Source organism: Petromyzon marinus, chromosome 37, assembly GCF_048934315.1.
Source record: "Petromyzon marinus isolate PM22_M1 ecotype Great Lakes invasive population chromosome 37, UKy_Petmar_22M1.pri1.0, whole genome shotgun sequence".
In the NCBI taxonomy this organism is placed as follows: Eukaryota; Metazoa; Chordata; class Hyperoartia; order Petromyzontiformes; family Petromyzontidae; genus Petromyzon; species Petromyzon marinus.
In genome coordinates this window covers 23,094,775-23,108,306 of record NC_133703.1, presented here as the reverse complement: position 1 = coordinate 23,108,306, position 13,532 = coordinate 23,094,775, and positions in this window count along the sequence as shown.

The window sequence follows — 13,532 nt, the reverse complement described above, 5'->3', positions numbered from 1 at the left end:
ATAAACACAACGTACACACATACACACAATGTGCACAGATAAACACAACGTGCACAGATAAACACAACGTACACACAACGTGCACAGATAAACACAACGTACACACATACACACAACGTACACACATACACACAACGTGCACAGATAAACACAACGTGCACAGATAAACACAACGTACACACAACGTGCACAGATAAACACAACGTACACACATACACACAACGTGCACACATGCACACAACGTGCACAGATAAACACAACGTGCACAGATAAACACAACGTACACACAACGTGCACAGATAAACACAACGTACACACATACACACAACGTACACACATACACACAACGTACACACATACACACAACGTGCACACAACGTGCACAGATAAACACAACGTACACACATACACACAACGTAAACACATACACACAACGTACACACATACACACAACGTACACACAACGTACACAGATAAACACATCGTACACACAACGTGCACAGATAAACACAACGTGCACACATACACACATCGTACACACAACGTGCACAGATAAACACAACGCACACACATACACACAACGTACACACATACACACAACGTACACACATACACACAAGGTACACACATACACACAACGTACACACAACGTACACACAACGTACACACATACACACAAGGTACACACATACATACAACGTGCACACACACTCAACGTACACACATACACACAAGGTACACACATACACACAAGGTACACACATACACACAAGGTACACACATACACACAATGCACACACGATGTAGTGATGAAAAAAAGACGGTTGCATGCATACCTGCTTAAATTCAAATCCTGTTAAACATGACACGCAAATTAACATAAAACGACAATTAATCTACCTTGCATGTGTTTATATTGAACTTCTTTAGCACCATACACCGCCGACTGTGCTCGTCAAAGGTGTGGGGGAAGGACAACAAATTACACAAAAACGCAGTTATAAAGAAATACATTTTCAATCTAGATTATTTAAAAGTGGCGTAGCTCCAGTGGCTTCCTAATATCGGAAGAGAAGAGCGTTCCAGACGGCCGCTGAAGCGCATCTGAAAGCGCCGCGCGATGCGGTGACCACCGCCTTTGTTCGATGGCCCAGCAGCCAAAAGCCGCTGCTGCTGCTGCTGGGAGGATGATAACCGGAGTGAGCGTGACGACAGTCCATGCTCCTCTACGAGATCTCATCTTTCATCGTGTATCTCTCTATCTCTTCTCTCCTAACTACATGTGGAGCTCACAAATAATGTCTGCCTCCCCCAGCAGGTTAGCGCCACCACTGAGCCCCACGTGTTTCTTTGATTCTCTGCGTCCGAATCGCAGTGAGAGGGAAGTTCTCTCGGGCCTTCGATGCCGTTGCTGCAAATTGGCCGAGCGTCGGCCCGACGAGGAGCAGTGTGGCTGCGGCGGAGGCCACACGCAATCGCCTCGCTGTCACCAGCAAGGTCAGCAGTCAAATTGTCTCTCTGTTCATATAAGCAAGGGGCGATGCCTCACCCTGACCCTTGGCCAGGGCTGGAAATGTTATATCTCTAATCACGAAGAGCAACATACCCCATGTGCCTTGAGCAACGGGTTTTTAATCAGTGTGTAGGTATTGCGGCTACATATTGATGAGACATGTGGACATTGGCGAAGAAAATGAAACAGAAGCTGAAAAGTGCGCGTGCACGGACTTAAACTGCGACACAGAACGAAGAGCAACACATGGGTGTGAGAATAAACGTGAACTGTAGACGCCACGCTGACTGTGAATCATAGAAGAGACGGTGGCTGGTCATGGAGACAGATTACAAAGTGGCGGCCTAGAGGAAGGAGTTCTGTTTAGAGGACGCCCACTGCAGATATACGGCGAGTAATGATGTCGTGGGGAGACCTTAATCGAGGTGATGGTGGCAGAGGCCAATCTTTATAAAGAAACTGAAAAACCCCCATTGGTGATCGTGGTCCGAGTCCCATGAGTCTCGTTATTCAGTTGCAGTGCTTGAGGTTCAGAGGGTCAACCGAAGGCACCCTCAAACGACAACCTATGCAGCACCAGGCCAGTTGAACTCACGGCTTCACAACCGCTGGAGAAGACCGCTGGCCAAGGTGCTACGTTGCCGGACCTCGGGAATTTTCACAACCAATGAGCACAGCCAGATGCGAGGGCACAGCCAGATGCGAGGGCAGCCCCGTCATTGCATTCAGATGTCCCGGCGCACAGCGGCCGCGACGAGGTGGCGAGGAGCCAGCACCTGGCCCCAAGCCAGAGAGCCCCGCTCTCACCAATGCCGTTGTCTTAGCCCCAGTCGATCCATTCACTCTCAGGGCCTAATTCCTCGTCACTGCTCTTTCTCTCTCCACCTTGGTCTCTAACACGGCTCAGCTCAGGCCTGAGCCGCCCAGTTGCTTTGCCGAAGGTGCGCGAGTGAGCTTCTGGACATGCGTGGCAGACAATTGTCTTCATTTCTCGCTGCCGACGCGGTGACCCAAGCTCCGTGCTGCACACTCGAAGGATGATTCATCGTTACTGCAACGCTTGCGGCCTTCCGGCGTCGTTGTACACGGCTCGTTGGGGCTGGACTTGGGCGGGCGGTCACCCCACCTCGTGAAGATGCTCGTGGCTGGGACCGCGCTCGGAGCCGGCCCAAGTTAAGCGTGGCTCTGAGCTGGCTCACTTGAGCCGGAGCAAGCTGAGCCTGTGACGAAGGAAACAAGGCCTCACACCGTTCAGAAAAAAAGAAGTCATCCTCAATGCCATCGTCACAATTAGCAGCCTGAGAAGGATTGTTTAGGGGCGCTTTATGATTTTAAATTATTATTATTAATTAGTAATTGCCGTCAGCCTACGACCAAAATACCCAGAACGTGTCTGATGTCGTCGCATCGTGGAAATCAAACAGGGTTGGGCCTGCATAGCATGTGGATGGGCGACTGCCATGTGTAACAGGTGTTATAGGCTGTCGAAGCGCTGCGTGATTGGCACCAGCAAAATGCATCGTTGTACTGTACTCCTACGCTCCCAGGGTCTATGTTTCCTGCCTTCGCCGACCCGCATTGACTCAACGTGATCAAAACACAGCCAAAGCAACCCGCACGGTACACGTGGCATGGGGGGGGGGGCACTCATCCAGCAGTGGATTGCCCAAGGGATGGTACATGTGCATGCATAGATACTGAGTGATCCCACGTAGTCGTGTTGCTTGTGGTAGTGGAGCAGCGATAGGGTGGTTCGCAACGCCGTTTCGGTGAGGCGTGCCTACCTGAGTTCGATAGCCAAATCACGAGGTGGCCAGGAGATGGTCGTGCACACGGCCACGTGGATACGTGAGCCCATTTGGTTGTCTCCTTCAATGGATCTCTCCTGGCACAGTTCTGCGATTTTGTTTCCGCATGAAAAACACTCTTCATAAGATGTTGGTTAAAGATTCCAAAAGCAGTACCCTGCTTTTAAAAAGAGTTGTGAGACTCCTTGAGACTTTCGTGGGTAATTATAATCGTGCTCTTATTATATTCCGAGAAATATATTAATATTCCTTTTCCGTTACAAAACCAATAACATCTTCATTAAAAATGTTTTTCTAAATTATGTATGCACTAGATTATCTACTTCCCCCATAAACGAGTCTTTTACTTTGCCCGCACACGTGTTATCTGCATATCTATTTACTTATTTATTTAAGTAATATAAAGCTCTTACATTCAAACCCAGGCGGGTACATCAGTGGGTCTGGGCCAGGCAGTATTTCCCCTGCTACTGCTGCTGCTGAGATCACGTAAATCTACCGTCTGGCCCTCTGAGCAGCCTCCTGTCGAGGGATGGATTCTCGGACATGATTCTCGGGGTGAAAGTAGCACTCGCACAATGTGCAGGAGTCGTCTATAAATGGAAGAGCGGGCGTAAATTGCTCTTGAATTTGCCCAAGCACATTCTGCGTGTTCCCCCCACTGTGTTCATGCTGCATGACTATTGATTTGGCAAACAAAAATTGGCCAACTTTATTTTTCCCCTCCCGTTCTCTTTCCGTTGTTAATGTTTTTTTTGTTTTAAGCCGAGCGCCAGGGGTTCCAAAGCTCTGTGCACGGCAGACGTTGAAGCCCCTCTTGGAGAAAATGTCTTAATTCATTATTGCCCTCTTCTGTAATTGGTATTATTTGTTTCATTTAATTGCACGTAAAATAATAATATTCGCTCGCCTGTTTCCACTCCTCCCTTCAAACAAACCCCAGCTCCTCTCCCCTCGCCCAACATCGTCATCCTGCTCCTCCCTATCCCGCTCCTAGCTACGACCAGGCCTCGCCCAACCCCTTTCACAACCCCTATAACAACCCCTATCACTACCCCTATCACTACCACAACTTCTATCACTACCCCTATCACTACCACAACTCCTATCACTACCTCTATTACAACTTCTATCATTACCACAACTCCTATCACTACCCCTATTACAACTCCTATCACTCCCCCAATCACTACCCCTATCACTACCCCTATCACTACCCCTATCACTACCCCTATCACTACCACAACCCCTATCACTGCCACAACTCCTATCACTACCCCTATTACAACCCCTATCACTACCACAACTCCTATCACTACCCCTATTACAACTCCTATCACTCCCCCAAACACTACCCCTATCACTACCCCTATCACTACCACAACCCCTATCACAACCCCTATCACTACCACAACTCCTATCACTACCTCTATTACAACTCCTATCACTCCCCCAATCACTACCCCTATCACTACCCCTATCACTACCACAACCCCTATCACAACCCCTATCACAACCCCTATCACTACCCCTATCACTACCCCTATCACAACCCCTATCACTACCACAACCTCTATCACTACCTCTATCACTACCACAACTCCTATCACTACCCCTATTACAACTCCTATCACTCCCCCAAACACTACCCCTATCACTACCCCTATCACTACCACAACCCCTATCACAACCCCTATCACTACCACAACTCCTATCACTACCTCTATTACAACTCCTATCACTCCCCCAATCACTACCCCTATCACTACCCCTATCACTACCACAACCCCTATCACAACCCCTATCACTACCCCTATCACTACCCCTATCACAACCCCTATCACTACCACAACCTCTATCACTACCTCTATCACTACCACAACTCCTATCACGACTCCTATCACTACCACAACCCCTATCACTACCCCTATCACTACCCCTATCACTACCCCTACCACTACCACAACCCCTATCACAACCCCTATCACTACCCCTATCACTACCCCTATCACTACCACAACCCCTATCACGACTCCTATCACTACCACAACCCCTATCACTACCCCTATCACTACCCCTATCACTACCCCTACCACTACTATCACAACTCCTATCACTCCCCCAATCACTACCCCTATCACTACCCCTATCACTACCACAACCCATATCACTACCCCTATCACAACCCCTATCAATACTATCACAACCCCTGTCACTACTATCAACACTACTATCACTACCCCTATCACTACCACAACCCCAATCACAACCCCGGTCACTACCCCTAACCCCTCCTTAACCACTCCCGCCTGTTCTCCTGTCACCATAACGCTCCACCACCACTTTTAATAACCCCACTCTTTCTCTTAACCACTATCATCTTATGTACCATTTGATCATTTCCGGAATAAGGCGCTATTAAACATCTATATAAGATAAGAAGATACGATGCGTTGTGCACAGCTGCTGGGTAAGCCAGGCTAGCCCGGTACATCGTGTGCCTGTCGACCATCTCAGCGTGAGTGGAGATCAATTCACCGTTGGGAAACCTTCATATCCAAAAGTATAGTCCAGGGAAGCCAGGTCATAAGGAGAGGGACGCAGAAGAAGGACATCTCAACTGGTTTGACCTCTTTGAGTGCCACTTTTGTTCGGGAAGTCAACAGTGGTTGGAATGTGGACTCTCCACCACTGGCTCAGGACTCGAAACGGGAGACAATGCCGCCAACCACCTCAATGATTTATTATTTGAGCAAGAAGTCACTTTTACCGGGTTGTGACTCGACCTCTCGGAGCGTGGGGCTCAGAGAGCACGGCGGTTGTGCAGGGAGGGAACGAGCAATGGAGCTGACGGCAGCGCACTGGACGGATAAATCCAATTAAAGAGCAAAACTTCTGTTTTGTACGTATGCACGTTGAACTTCTTTCGCACCGTACGTAGCCAACCGTGCTAATGGGAGGTGTGGGGGAAGGACAAAAAAACTAAACGCAAAAAGCAGTTCTTAAAGAAATCCGTTTTCAATCGAGATTATTTAAAAGTGCAGAGCTCCAGTGGCTGCCTAATATCGGAAGGAAGGGAGAGCGTTCCAGACGGCCGCAGAAACGCATTTGAAAGCGCCACGCTATGCGGTGCTCCTCATTGTTCGATGGCCAAACAAAAGCCGCTGCTACACCACATCAGCGATTCAGCAAAAATAAACGTGGCCAAATTTTAACTTCAAAATGAAACCAAATGTCATCAAAATCACTCCGAAAATGCCCTTTTGCCGGAGTGAAATTGTGCGCCGGTGTTTATGTCTTTATTTATTTATTTATCTGCCGTATGATGCGGGGCCGATTACACCCAGCGGGTAGCAGCTCGCCCCTCGCCAGCCCTGCTGCGCGCGTGACCCCGTGACACATTCCCATAACCACCGCGACACAGGAATTGGTGATTACTAAAAACGGAACCGTTTCAAAGGCCCCGTTTGGAGGAGTGCAAACAAAATAACCCCCACGGGCAGTGCACGCGCTCATGCACGTGCTCGGTCACGTGTTTCAAATATTTTGCTCTCTTTATTTTTAAGCAACTTTGATTCATTAATTGATCGTATCGCATCAAGCACGACGAGCCAACTGCTGCCACGGCAATGCCAGTGCACGTCCTGTGGCTTTGGTCAGAGAATTTGGGGCAGCTGAGGGATTCAGCTTGCTTACTTCCGAGGTCGCGGTTAATCCCCCCCCCCATCCTCTGTAGCTGCCAAAGCGATGCTGCGTTGGCAAGGTATTAAGCGCGCACACCGCCCCACGCGCTTTTGGTGGTGACATCAAACGGTCCCGAGAATCTTCACGAGGTCGGGTGACCGCCCACCCAAGCCCAGCCCCAACGAGCCGTGCGTTGCAGTAACGATTCATCATCCTTCGAGTGTGCAGCACAGAGCTTGGGCCGCGGCGTTGGCAGCGAGAAGTGAAGACAATTGTCTGTCGCTCATGTCCAGAAGCAGGCGAACAGAATGCAAGGCACTTGATTCATGTGGCTACGGGGTTGGATAATGCCACAGAGTGTGGCCATTTATTAATTTTTACGATAATGAGACTGTGAGAAAGGCACCGTGCCACGCTCAACCATTCCGATTGCTCTATTTCCAGATGTCCCAATTATCCCTCCGGGCTTGTTGCCACCGTCGCATTATGCTAATGCGTACATTTGCCCATCGCTTTTTTGTGTTCTCCCCGCCCCCGCCCCCCAATAACTTTATTTATTTTACACACCACACACAAAATCTTCCCGAGGGCACAACGCAGACGGGCGTCTTGCACATCGACGGAGCCGCCGTGGGTCGCGAGGCCACGTGACCGCGCTGTGGTGGCGATGGGCATGCTGGTGACGGAGATGTTGACGATGTTGGTGTGATGCCGGATCGTTTTAACCCCCCCGCCCCCCACAATCCCCACCCTTCTGGGGGGAGGGGCGGGTAGGGGGGGGCGAGGGGCGGGTGTGGGGGGCTAATTAATTGGAGACGCAGAGAACCGGCATCAGCAAGTACCGGGGTACTGAATGTGTGGTAAGTGTTGCATTTGATGTTTTATTACTTTATTTTTTTACGTATAATTTGTATTTCTCACGTTTACAGAAATGTTCAAGAGTGGAACATTTTAGGGCTGAAACGCAACTCAGCTTTTAACATGGGGGCAGAAAATGGGGAAACGAAGATCGTTTTACGAATTTTGGCTTAACAAGCACGCGCTAAAGTCTCATCCGAGCCATCCGGTGGAGGTTACTTTGTATCTATAAGACATGTTATTAGCCAGTATCAAAATTATGAAAAATAATACATCGGCTTGAATCCTTTTCTGGCAATAAAAAAAGTCTTAAGATGTTCAAACACCAAAGACGATGCATATACAGTGAGGGAAAAAAGTATTTCATAACCTGCTGATTTTGTACGTTTGCCCACTGACAAAGAAATGATCAGTCTATAATTTTAATGGCAGATTTATTTGAACAGTGAGAGAGAGAATAACAACAACAAAATCCAGAAAAACGCATGTCAAAAATGTTATATATTGATTTGCATTTTAATGAGGGAAATAAGTATTTGACCCCTCTCAATCAGAAAGATTTCTGGCTCTCAGGTGTCTTTTATACATGTAACGAGCTGAGATTAGGAGCACACTCTTAAAGGGAGTGCTCCTAATCTCAGCTTGTTACCTGTATAAAAGGCACCCGTCCACAGAAGCAATCAATCAATCAGATGCCAAACTCTCCACCATGGCCAAGACCAAAGAGCTCTCCAAGGATGTCAGGGACAAGATTGTAGACCTACACAAGGCTGGAATGGGCTACAAGACCATTGCCAAGCAGCTTGGTGAGAAGGTGACAACAGTTGGTGCGATTATTCGCAAATGGAAAAAACACAAAAGAACTGTCAATCTCCCCCGGCCTGGGGCTCCATGCAAAATCTCACCTCGTGGAGTTGCAATGATCATGAGAACGGTGAGGAATCAGCCCAGAGCTACACGGGAAGATCTTGTCAATGATCTCAAGGCACCTGGGACCATAGTCACCGATAAAACAATTGGTAACACACTACGTCGTGAAGGACTGAAATCCTGCAGCGCCCGCAAGGTCCCCATGCTCAAGAAAGCATATATACATGCCCGTCTGAAGTTTGCCAATGAACATCTGAATGATTCAGAGGACAACTGGGTGAAAGTGTTGTGGTCAGATGAGACCAAAATGTAGCTCTTTGGCATCAACTCAACTCGCCGTGTTTGGAGGAGGAGGAATGCTGCCTATGACCCCAAGAACACCATCCCCACCGTTAAACATGGAGGTGGAAACATTATGCTTTGGGGGTTTTCTTCTGCTAAGGGGACAGGACAACTTTACCGCATCAAAGGGACGATGGACGGGGCCATGTACCGTCGAATCTTTGGTGAGAACCTCCTTCCCTCAGCCAGGACATTGAAAATGGGTCGTGGATGTATATTCCAGCATGACAATGACCAAAAACACACGGCCAAGGCAACAAAGGAGTGGCTCAAGAAGAAGCACAATAAGGTCCTGGAGTGGTCTAGCCAGTCTCCAGACCTTACTCCCATAGAAAATCTGTGGAGGGAGCTGAAGGTTCGAGTTGCCAAACGTCAGCCTCGACACCTTAATGACTTGGAGAAGATCTGCAAAGAGGAGTGAGACAAAATCCCTCCTGAGATGTGTGTAAACCTGGTGGCCAACTACAAGAAACGTCTGACGTCTGTGATTGCCAACAAGGGTTTTGCCACCAAGTACTAAGTCATGTTTTGCAGAGGGGTCAAATACTTATTTCCCTCATTAAAATGCAAATCAATTCTTAACATTTTTTACATGCGTTTTTCTGGATTTTTTGGTTGTTATTCTGTCTCTCACTGTTCAAATAAACCTACCATTAAAATTATAGACTGATCATTTCTTTGTCAGTGGGCAAACGTACAAAATCAGCAGGGGATCAAATACTTTTTTCCCTCACTGTATATATTATCGGAGCATGCATGCATGTTTGCCACACGTGTGTGTGGTTCATGCAGACTTGATGATCCCTTGCAAGAGATTTACTTTCCCACAATGTGTTTCGTGTTGCCTCCCAAGAGACTACAAACGTAACTCCATTTCTGCGTTTGTTCAGGCCAACACGCTGCTAGATGGACTCAACATGTATTGTATTTATAAGTGTCTGCACAGAGAACAGTTTCGCATACACTCTAAATGTAATAGTCGTAATACTCCTCAAAAACTGGAACGTTTAATTTGCAACTTTCCATTTTTGAAACGCGTGCCAAACTGAATGAATGAGACAAAAGTGGTCAGTTGAAATGAAGAGGCCTCGTCATGTGCAATCGGCGGTAGCCATGGTCGATCCACTGCTGGATGGAGGCCTCCCCCGATCCACCACCATCTCTCGCGCTCGGATGTTCGTTGCGTGTCCGTCAATGTGTGGTCAGTGGCGCTTCGCAGCGACGTTTTTGTGAGCGACGACGAGAGGGCGAAACACCGCTCGGCTCTTTCTCTCAATGCAAAGGGGAGCGAGCGTGTTGACGTATAAACCAGCGGGTGACATCTCTACAAATGTTGTGGAACGGCTGCGTAAACAACAAAAAAAAACATTGCCGATTTTCTACTTTGGCAGATTCGTGGCGAGCTTCAAATAATAAAGTAATAGAATAATAAAATAATAAAACTGCAAACGGCACCGCCGTGAGTATCACCTCACGCGTAATTGAATCAAATGTCGCAAATAAGCTGCGAGGGCAGCAGCAGAAATCATTAAACAGCGACATTTCGTGACCATTCATATCCATCAATCCTCTCTGCACAATGATTCGAGACTGTTCCTGCTGCGGCTAGCTAACGCCTACCGATGATAACACTCCATGCTGGTGATCCCGACGAATGATACCGACCAACAGATGCTTTGTTGCACGTGTGTTTGTAGTTCGCGAACACAATCTGTCCGTGCGTTGCGATAACGCTTATTTATTTACATATTTAACAGTGCACATCTCCGTCATGCTTGCCACTCGGTAATGCGGCTGTGAATTGTGAATCATATTTGACCATTTTATGCAGACGTAAAGTGACAGCTGCCCGGTCGTCTGTAACATGTCGGCTCAGCCACAAATCGTGCTGCGGGAATGGAAATGACTCTTTGCAGCCATCTCCTGGCGTCTGTGATTGAACTTTGCCCTTTGGTGGTTATTGTTTAATTTCTCCATTGGAATTTAACTCATTCAGTTTTAATTTCCACCACAACCCCTCCCCTGCCCCAACCCTGACCGCCCCCACTCTGGTTTCCCTGTCCATGTCACCTACAAAAAGCAAAAGGCAAAGATGATTCCCCGTATCGGCATTAACAGATTGTTGTAAGGGAGGGCTGGAGGCAAGTGTGCTCGTGAACGCCTGCGGAGGCCGGGACGCCATACAAAGGAGGTGGATAGCCAGCACCACGCCAGGCCGCTGCCTTTGTATCCCCAGTGCTGATGTTCACACGACACACCAGGTATTCATTTAAGGCTGAGTCAACCGACGGGAGGCCCAGGATCGGTTCAGACATTCGGCACTGATGTTGTCTGTGAGCGGGAATCGAGCTGTGGTCGCCAGCTCGCAGTGCAGTGCGCTAACCACGACAACGCCGCTCCCCACCTGCACAACACGCACACTTTGGCACACACACACGTACTTTGGCACACACCAATTCACTCTCCATTTTAAAATAGTTGAGGAGGTTCATAAGGTCAGCGTCCTGCAGAGAATTGATTCAAGAGATTAAGCGGCGAGCCCGTTGTTGCTTTCATGGACGGGGCCGTGTAGCTCTATCCCTCGACGATGTTCACTCCCTCGCCTGGTATGCAGGAGGTCGTGGGTTCGATCCCAACCCTGACGCCTGCTGCTGTAAATGTGGAGTTTGCGTGTCTCCCTCCCCATGGTCGCGTGGATTGATCTCCGGGTCCTCTGGGGGTTTTGTCCCTCCACATTTAGAATCAACACGCGTTTAGAGTCTGTGACTGCGACACATTCTCACATTGCTGAGCCACTTTGTCGAGCTGTCATTTGTGGGCAGGTCCCTTCTGGAAAAAGGCTACACCGCTCAGTGGGCCACGCCTGGTTAGTAGAAGCCGTGAGACCTGGTTAAAGTTAAACAAGTAGAAGCAATGAGACCTGGTTAAAGTTAAACAAGTAGAAGCAATGAGACCTGGTTAAAGTTAAACAAGTAGAATCCGTGAGACCTGGTTACAGTTAAACAAGTAGAAGCCGTGAGGGCTGGTTACAGTTAAACAAGTAGAAGCAATGAGACCTGGTTAAAGTTAAACAAGTAGAAGCAATGAGACCTGGTTAAAGTTAAACAAGTAGAAGCAATGAGACCTGGTTAAAGTTAAACAAGTAGAATCCGTGAGACCTGGTTAAAGTTAAACAAGTAGAAGCCGTGAGACCTGGTTACAGTTAAACAAGTAGAATCCGTGAGACCTGGTTAAAGTTAAACAAGTAGAATCCGTGAGACCTGGTTACAGTTAAACAAGTAGAAGCAATGAGACCTGGTTAAAGTTAAACAAGTAGAAGCTGTGAGACCTGGTTACAGTTAAACAAGTAGAATCCGTGAGACCTGGTTACAGTTAAACAAGTAGAAGCAATGAGAGCTGGTTAAAGTTAAACAAGTAGAATCCGTGAGACCTGGTTACAGTTAAACAAGTAGAAGCAATGAGACCTGGTTAAAGTTAAACAAGTAGAAGCTGTGAGACCTGGTTACAGTTAAACAAGTAGAATCCGTGAGACCTGGTTACAGTTAAACAAGTAGAAGCAATGAGAGCTGGTTAAAGTTAAACAAGTAGAATCCGTGAGACCTGGTTACAGTTAAACAAGTAGAAGCAATGAGAGCTGGTTAAAGTTAAACAAGTAGAAGCTGTGAGACCTGGTTAAAGTTAAACAAGTAGAAGCAATGAGACCTGGTTAAAGTTAAACAAGTAGAAGCCGTGAGACCTGGTTACAGTTAAACAAGTAGAAGCAATGAGACCTGGTTAAAGTTAAACAAGTAGAAGCCATGACACCTGGTTAAAGTTAAACAAGTAGAAGCCGTGAGACCTGGTTAAAGTTAAACAAGTAGAAGCCATGACACCTGGTTGAAAGTTAAACAAGTAGAAGCAATGAGACTTGGTTAAAGTTAAACAAGTAGAAGCCGTGAGACCTGGTTAAAGTTAAACAAGTAGAAGCCGTGAGACCTGGTTAAAGTTAAACAAGTAGAAGCAATGAGACCTGGTTAAAGTTAAACAAGTAGAAGCCATGACACCTGGTTACAGTTAAACAAGTAGAAGCCATGACACCTGGTTAAAGTTAAACAAGTAGAAGCCGTGAGACCTGGTTAAAGTTAAACAAGTAGAAGCAATGAGACCTGGTTAAAGTTAAACAAGTAGAAGCCATGACACCTGGTTACAGTTAAACAAGTAGAAGCCATGACACCTGGTTAAAGTTAAACAAGTAGAAGCCGTGAGACCTGGTTACAGTTAAACAAGTAGAAGCAATGAGACCTGGTTAAAGTTAAACAAGTAGAAGCAATGAGACCTGGTTAAAGTTAAACAAGTAGAAGCCATGACACCTGGTTAAAGTTAAACAAGTAGAAGCCATGACACCTGGTTAAAGTTAAACAAGCAGAAGCCATAACACCTGGTTAAAGTTAAACAAGTAGAAGCCATGACACCTGGTT